Raw genomic sequence first — 9134 nt, 5'->3', positions numbered from 1 at the left:
GAAGGTAAAAGGGATTGGGAGGCTGAGCAATGGGTGCATTTAACCAGGCGCAGCTCCTCCGCTATGGTGGAGGACCGTCACCCTCCTCCCCCGCCATCAGCAGCTGCAAAACTTTTACTACAAAACAATAATAAACTAGCTTTATTATCCTTTTGTATTAAAAGGTGCAGGGCGTTAGGGATGACGAAGACCGAAGGGGAGTGCACAGCACTACCCCTCAGTGCGCATGTATGTTTGGCCGGCTCTCTTGGGCTGGCCAAACATACATGCACGGTAGGCTCGCTCCAGCTCAGCAACACAGTTGCTGGGCTTGTGAGAGCAAGCACAGGCTTTCAGTCTGCCTGGGAGTGCCCTGGCTGGGTGCTCCCAGCCAATCCAAACACTTCTTTGTGCAGCGTCAGGATTAGCTGCAGGCAGGCTGGGAGCCTGTGCCTGCAGTGCAGGAGAGGAGTGGCACGGGGGCTGCAGCGGCAGTGGGGAAGCAGGTAAGTGATTTTTAAATTTGTTTTAATTAATTCGCCCCCAGTGCACCCCGCTCACCCACACCTCTCCTGCGCCCCCCTGCCCTAACAAAGCGACACAAGCTGATCCTGGATTTAACCGAAGCTTTGCAGGAGAAAAATACAAAATTATTTTGGAATTTGGTGGCTTATGGTACACCGACCAATGACAGTAGTTTTGATCCTGTAATCCAGCCTGAGATGTGGGTAAGGAAATTTGAGGAGCTCTGCAAGGAATGGCCCTATGATATGGTGCAGCTATGAACTCATAAGGTTGTGAATGCTCTTTCTCCTTCTGGAGATAAGGTTGAGGGGGACCATAGATGAAAGCCCTTTAGCTTTATCCTAGAGCAAACATCCAGGCCATAAAACTACTGAAAAAAAGAAAAGGCCCCTGGCTTGGACGGTGTCCCCGAGGACCTGTATTCATCGCATCCTGAGGTTTGGGTTCCATACCTTAATGCCCTAAGTAATGCAGTCATGAAGGGGGATGGGATCCCTTCTGCTTGGCGTGGCACAGTGAAGGGGAACACAGACTCACCAGGTCTAATAGATATCAGTTACAAGATATGCTGTAGGCAAATCCTGGTAAGGCTCCAATCCTGAATCTCTGAACATCATATTCTTGAGGACTCACATGTGGGGTTTAAGGAAGGGGTCAGCACCACTGATCAAGTTTTTAGGTAAAAATACTATGTTGGAAATACATCACTCTGAGGTGGGCCCATCTTTATGTCACCTTAATTGACCTGAGGGGGGCCCTTGATTTGGTCCAGAGCGAAAAACTGTGGAGGGTCCTTGAATCTTATGATCTCCCTGACAATCTCCATATCCTGAGATTTATACACAATGACATGTATGCAAGGGTGAGGTGGAACCAGGGGAGGTGACCTTATGTCCCAGATTTCAATAAAGCGAGGGGTCAGAGAGTGATTTGTGTTGGTACCTAACCTATTCAGCCACTATAAATAATGGTGTGGTTTACTCACTAGTACAATATAAATATGATGCTCCTAAACTAGTTTGAGCCCCTGTACCAATTTTTATGTTTGCAAATGTTACTCTCCTTATCTCGAGAACACCAAGTACGAGCAGCAACTGGAAAGAATTTATCCACCCCAGGCTAAACATCTGTACGTAAAAATTTAGACTGGGTATTCTACCTTTAAAGTCTGTTACAGTAAAACTGGGAAAAGTTGGTAGGCAAACCAATGATTGCCCAAATTGTCCATTACATACTGAGACCATAGCACATTTTCTCTTCTTTTGCACTAAATACTGGAAGCCCCGTTCAAATTGGATTATTGCATTGTGCAAGCTACTCATGGTCCGGAGTTACCTGGAGTCACCAAGGGCCAGATTTACAAGGCCCAAGCGCCTCCTTGGGCCACATTAGCATCATTGTTTTCTATGCTAATGTGGCTCAAGGAGACAATTTTCACCACGTCATATTTACAAAGTGGTACAATGCATGGATTGCGCCACTTTGTGACCCCTTGCGACACATTATGCCTGAGTCAGGCATAATGTATGCAAGGAGGGTGTTCCGGCATTAGGAGGCCCACAAAAATGATGCAGTGAAATCTACAAGCAGGTGTTAAAATGACCCAACTATTAAATCAATGGGCCACCTTGCACTTTGCTACACTAGCATCAACATTTTTGAATCTAGTGTAGCAAACCGTCACAATAGCGTAAGTAATTTTGACGCTATTGTTCTAACGACCGCCATGGTGAGCCGTATTATAAATACGACACACACATGGTGTCGTTAGGTGGGGCAAGGGTGACGCAAGAAAAGTGGCCGATCAGTACTGATGTGCCGCTTTCTTGTAAATCTGACCCTTAGGATCTTAATAAGTCACACGAGTGAGCAGATTGTGTTTGTTGTCTCTCGTTACCTGTTGCAGCATAAAATCTTAGAATGAAGGAGCTCTCTAATTAGGTGCTTGCCTAAACTTACCTTAATATGAATAATCATAAAGTACTAGGCTTTAATTAGCTAGCACGTTTTCTTTATGAAATGGCTTTTATCACTGTGCCTAGTTTCAGTGTTCAATTGATAATTGATTGACTTAATTATTGAGATCATTGCCGCTTGGGGAGGTTGTTTTATGTGTTTATTGGATTTCTTATTCCTAGATCTAATGCATTTTATCCAAATTTGTAAATAGGGTTTTTCTTAGCCCACGAGTGTTACTGGGTGATATCTTGGATTATGTTTATTCTTATGAATGTATTTATTGTTTTATTGCAATGAATGCTTTTATGGGTTTTTAGATGAAATAAAGAAATAAAGACAACTGAGCAGATGCACCAGAAAAGTCATGCACCGTCCATGTAACATCTACCTGATGCAAGGTAAGTCAAGGCGTTGCTCAGCACTGCATTGCATTACTGTTTTGTTTAAAAAGCTACGCAAAGACATGTAAATCGAGATATGTATGGCTTTGTAAATCTCAAAATAGATTTTTGCATCAAAGCTCCACCAAAAAAGTGACACATCCTCAATACAAAGTTTTAGTGAATCTGTGCCTTAGTGTTCAGGTACTTTTCCGCGTCCAGGCTGCAGCTCTAACTGGTAGCATGCAATCCTGACAAGTTTGATGGTGGTAGCTAGGCGAAGGAGGAAGTGGAGCAGGGATCCATGGGTACGAAAGTGAGGGAGGGTGTCAAGGCAAGTAAAGAGAATAGCAAAAGGAAGGGAGAGAAGAGATAAACAGGAGAGAACAAGAGAACCAGACTGAGGAGTATTGAGTGAGGAGTAGAGGGAAAAGTATGAGAATGCAAATTGAATCATGAGCAAGAGAGTGAAGTGGAAATGTTGTAGCAGGGGAAGCTGAAGAGCAAGAGAGACACAGACTGAGAGTAGTAGAAAGGGAGTGCAAAGAATCATTTCACAAAGAGGAGACATGAAGAAGAACAGGAGAAAGAAATGGAATTCTGGTAAGCTTTTGAACATAAACAAAATCACAAATAACAAGCAGAGGGCTGACTGATCCTGAAGTACAAACTCGTCCGTCAGTCTCGATAGTAAGTAATATAGTCTCACAGTGCTTAATTTGTAAAATAATATCAGTGCCCAAGATATTTCTCCTGAGACCACTGCGGTTTGCATCAACTACAGTTCCCCTAGCACTTCCAAATAGCAGCACCAACACCACCTACTAACCATCAAACTCTTACAAATGTTAAACTATGGACTCTATTAGGTAATCCAAAGCTATAAGAATGGTATTGGAATGCTGGAGTTATTCATTTTTTAAAATGTATATTGAATTATTCTGTGCTCTTATATAAATAACCTCACAGCGCCCCCAGGTGGTAGATGTTCCTAAATATTTGTGGGTGCTAAGAAATAAGAGTGCATGCTGACCTCTTAGAAATAACCAGCACAGATTAAGCACTGAAGGGTACTTTGACAAAGGGGCATTAGCTGAGGAGCTGAAGGGACTGGGTCTGGTCGACAGTGACAGAAGCTGCCAGCAATCCTCACTGTGATAAATTTGCATTTGTGGGAGGGGAGAGAAGCCAGCATCTATTCAGGCCATATCTTCCCAGCACTCTACAATTACCTCATTGTTGACTCCAGATTCCTAATTATTGTAGGCTTCTAGATTACAAGCTGGAAGAATTGTATGCATATAAATGGTTTCAGTCATATACACTTTTAAACTTCCATGTTATTTTACATGTGTATTTATGTTTTTTGTATAGCCATCTTTTACTTCACTCTGTCAATTGTATAAATTAGTATACTGTAGCATCATTGAACATCAGAAATATGTTTACTATGCGTTTTCTGATGTATAATTTTACTTGTACTACCAGTAGCCTTCTTTTATGTAAAGTGCTCTCTTGTCGTTTATGGCATTACATACACTACATATCCCCAAAATAAGTAAATGAGTAATCGGTTAGAAGATGCCTCTGGTGGACAGAGTTAGGAGGTGGCACCGGTGGGCCTCATTGAAACCTGACACTGACATGCAGTGTTAGAAAGCTAGGGCGAGTGGTGAGTTGACTTTGTAGGCCAGTGTGAAATGCTATGTCTCATAGTAAGTATGAAGAGTGGACACCGGTTGGCAGTGTGAGAAGGTGGCATTGGTGAAGTTTGTGAAGCAGTCACTGTTGAGCACTTTACGAAGAATGAATGGTAGGTAGTATGAAGAGTTTGCACTGGTGACAGAGGGAGGAGTTTGTCTGGTGTGCAGCAACAGAATCTAGGTCTTGGGACTAATTTTGTGAAGTTGATACATATGGTCAGCATTAATGGCAGGCACTAATAGTAGGCAGTTTGAAGAGATTGCACTTGTAGGCAAGGTGAGACTCAAACTCTGGTGAAGTCTATGCAACCAGGTCTGATTGGTATCACAAGAATTGACATTTACAATTATTTATTTATTTCACATTTTAATATGGGGCAGCCCAGCTCAAACAGGGCGCAGGGCATTTTACGTGTAAAACAACATTAACAAATGGAAGTCTCCTTACAGTGAAATTGGAGAAAACAATGAACAATAAGGCCCGAACTGATCAAACCTTTGCATTGTCCTTGCATAGCGCAAGGCAATGCAAGAATAATGCAAATGCTTCAGTAATATTTACAAAGCTATGCAAAGGGCGATTTGTGCCCCCTTGTGTGGCTTTGTAAAGAAATGTGACACAACGCATCGGCTTGCACTGCGTGACATTATATTTTAAGCTTGGAGTCATTCCATGGGCGGAGCATAGACATTCCCATGCAACCACGGATGGATTTTGGCACACTTACAGATATACTAAAGCTAGTAAACCTGGGGATGCATTAAAATGTAATGCTTTCCCAGTGAAGTATGTGCAACACACATAGAAAGAGGAAAATGCTTCTAAGGATTGTTTTTGTGCCTGAAGGTGTCCCTCACAACGGTGCAAGGGTGCCTGCATTGGCACTAGGCAGCACACCGTGTGCCAGCGCAAGTGAGAGTAGAAATGCTCCATATCTTTGTAAATATGGAACATTTTTGCTCTCTCCCATTCACACAACACAGTAAAGCAACTTTACTTGCTGCCCTGCATGAAAGATTAGGAAATATGCCCCTAAATGTTAACGTTCACTAGTAACCCAGGAAGGAAGCATGTGAAAGATCACTTATAAAAAAGGGTGAAAAGAGAGAGGTAGATGCGATATGTAATGCAGAGAAGTATTAGACAGGTGAATAAGCACAGGAGAGGCATTTGGTGTAGTTGCAAGATAGAAGTTTGATATGGGTGAAAGAGAGATCATAAACATCAATTCACCATAATGCCAGGGGTAGTAGAAGTGACATCACATGCCATTTAACCTTTACTTTCACTCACACATGCATGCTTGCACATACACACATTCACACTCTTTTAAACTCACTCTCACCTGCAGGCACACAAACAACATACATTTAAAAGCATTTGATACTTGCCTCGGTTGTGAGGGAGGGTCAGCTAATTGTAACTTTTACACTAATAGTGAATAATAAAATATTACTTACTTTTAGTGTAATGAAATACTGACAAAAACAAGGAAAGTGGAGTCCCAACTGCCCTCCATTAGGACGAGCTGCCATTGTGTTCCTCACACTTATTTTGCCAACTCTGAGGCCAGTGTCACAAAGGGGGTGATAGAGGGTCGAAAGGGGTAAGTGAGGTGTTGATGCTGCAACACATGGCGACACCTAAATTATGTCCATGAATGCGATGAGAAGACAAGAAATGGGGAAACAAATAAAAGCTCAAAGGTGAGTAAGAGTAGGTGAAAATTAAGCAAGCAGGAATGGTGGACAATAAGAATGAGAAAAGTGAGAGGAATTAAGTACTATTAAGTAACCAATAAAGACAACTGAAATACAGTAGAGGAAGAGTGTAAAAGAGGGAATGGAGATGGAAAGCACAGGAAGAAATAGGAAAGCATTTACAGATCATGGTGGAGGCTAAAGTGGTGTGATTTTAATTTTTATAGGAACTGAAGATAGTCCGTATGTTTATAAAGGGATTACTGTAAAATGTTCCAGAGAGATGGTGGCTGACCCTGAGAAAGACTGGGTTGCAGGAAGATGTGTTTTGAATTTCTTAGATTCAGTTCTGAAAATGTTCCTGCTCCAGAAAACTTAACATTCCTCCATCAGTTTTCAAGGAGGAATATAGGTAGGCTGGATTTTGTTTTGTGGGTGACGTTAAATGTAAGGCAAGCAGGTTTGAGTTTAATTCTGGTCTAGGCAGGAAGCCAGTGTAGACCACGACAAATTAAGGTAACGTGGTGAAGGTCATAAAAGAAATTATGATCAAAGTCTGGTCTGATTTGTGTTTTCTGTGGAATATAATAACGTTTGTCTTATTTAGGATTGTGTATAAAGAAATTTCTCAACACCCACTTGTGAAGGTTAAGTAGGACGTTTTTTGCATTATTTAGCAGGTAAGCCAAGAAAGCTGATGAGTAGATTAGAATGGTGGTAATGGTGAGATGTGTGAATGAATGACACCAGATGGCACTCTGAGAAACACACACTAGTGTGCAGTGTAAGATGGGACTGGATAGCAGAATGAAAAGTTGGCACTAGTGGGCAATGGGCTCTGTTAGCAGCTGGGGCTGGCTGGCAGTGTGAGGAATGTTTATTGATGAACAGCGAGAAGTAGCCACTAAAAGCAGTGCGATGCTGACGCTGGTGGGCAAAAGGTTGCCAGTACAAGGTGAGGAACTGCTATTGAGCTGGCATTGTTGGGAAGTTAGGAGTCAGCACTAAGAAGCACTGTGAGATGTTTTCACTGATAAGTAATGCAAGAAGCTGGCATTTGTAGGTAAGGCCCGGTATATGTTACAGGACAATGAGCAGACATATGCCAATCTTAGTTCATCTCCCAACACTTCTCATATGCCACTTTTCACAGGTGCCTTTCACATCCCCTAGGGCCTCATTCACAATGCCCATCGCGCAAGTTGGCACAGCAAGTGCCTTATTGTGCCACCCTGCTCCACTGGGAAAGGGCAGAAATGTGCTGCATTCACAAGACACTGCTCATTTCTGTCCTCTCCTCCTGCGCTAGACCACAAATTGCTGCCATGCACCAAGCAGGCACCCTTTCACCATGGTGGAAGGGTGCCTGTGTTGTGAGGAAGATTGTTTTTGTGCAGGAAAGGATGCCTTCCTGCACAAAAACAATCACAAGAGATGTTTTCATCTTTCTATGTGTGCTGCAGAATGCTCCACACATAGAAAGAGGAAAAACGGGGAGAAATAAAGATTTTCTTTCCCCTTTTGTGTCACTTTTACACCACTCCTGAGGTAAAACTGGAAATGCGTCAGATTCCTTTGGGTTCCATGAGTGTTGCGTGGAAACACCCCAAGCAACACCCATGGAACCCCACTTTCACACATGAAAGGGGTCCATATTTACAAGGCCATGCAAAGCCACACAAGGTGGATAAGCATGGCCTTGTAAATATGGGCTGGCACACTGGGCCACCGGAGCATCAAAAAAATGATGCTCTGATGGTGCAGTGTGCAGCTAGCGCCTCGTATATGAAACCCCTAGTGTTCATGTAAATTATGTGTTGTGCAAAACAGAAAAAACGAGAAAGATGAAACAGCTTAAATAGGATACCAGCAAGTACATTCTTTCTAGGTGGCAACTTCCTGTGACAATGATGCAGAAAACAAGGCCATGGTGTTTTCTACGAGGCACTAGTAATGTGTGGATTGAGATATGAATGGAAGATGCAGGACCTGCATCTGAGTTTATAGAATTCTCCAATGTAGCCTGTTTGCTCATGCCCTTTGGAGACAGTTGGATTAGACCTGGCTACACGCACCAAAAGACATGAAAACGAAGTCCTCATGCCTCGGTCTAGAAAAGACTGATATCTAACCAGTGACAAGAGGATGCCATGTTAAATGTGCTGTGTTTTATGTAATGAAGACAATGGTAATGTCTGAACTGCTCCTAATGTCAATGTTATTGGTTGTAAAGGGGGTGGGAAGGAGAACAAGTTAAATAAATAAATACATAAATAAGAAAATAAATAAGAAAATAAAAACATGTACAGTTTATATCATCAATATAGGGCAATGTAAAGTTTACATAGTGTTATATGTATGACTTTCTGATCCTGACAATGATAAATGCCATCACCCACAAATTTGAAGAGGATTCTTTCGCGGCAGTGTTATAGCTAATAAAACACAGGCAGATCTGTGCTTCTGGATCTGTAGGCTTGCTTTTAATGATTTTGTTTGGAGAGGACCGTAGTTTGCATAATACTACCCCAGAATTTTGCCTTCTGTAGCTGAATCCATTTTTGGCTGCCTTATGACTGTGCTTTCACCCCTGCTAACCAGTGGGAAAATGCTTGTGTTCTCCCTTTTAAACATGATACAATTGGCATATCCCTGATTAGCACATTTCATTTACTTGTATGTCCCTAGTATATGGTACATCACATACTGAGGGCCTGTAAATGAAGTGCAAACTAGTGGACTGCACTCATTGTTCCACCTCTAAAGTAGTACTGTAAAACACATCTGCGGGTCTGCCATTGAACCTTGACTGGGCAGAATTAGGCTGCCATTTTGACGTGGTAAAGTGAACCTTTTGCCATGTCCAAACCTTGTTTTTTAATACTCA

This window comes from Pleurodeles waltl, chromosome 9 (genome assembly GCF_031143425.1).
Source record: "Pleurodeles waltl isolate 20211129_DDA chromosome 9, aPleWal1.hap1.20221129, whole genome shotgun sequence".
In the NCBI taxonomy this organism is placed as follows: Eukaryota; Metazoa; Chordata; class Amphibia; order Caudata; family Salamandridae; genus Pleurodeles; species Pleurodeles waltl.
The sequence above is the reverse complement of the archived record's forward strand: the minus strand, read 5'-3'. Positions refer to the sequence as shown.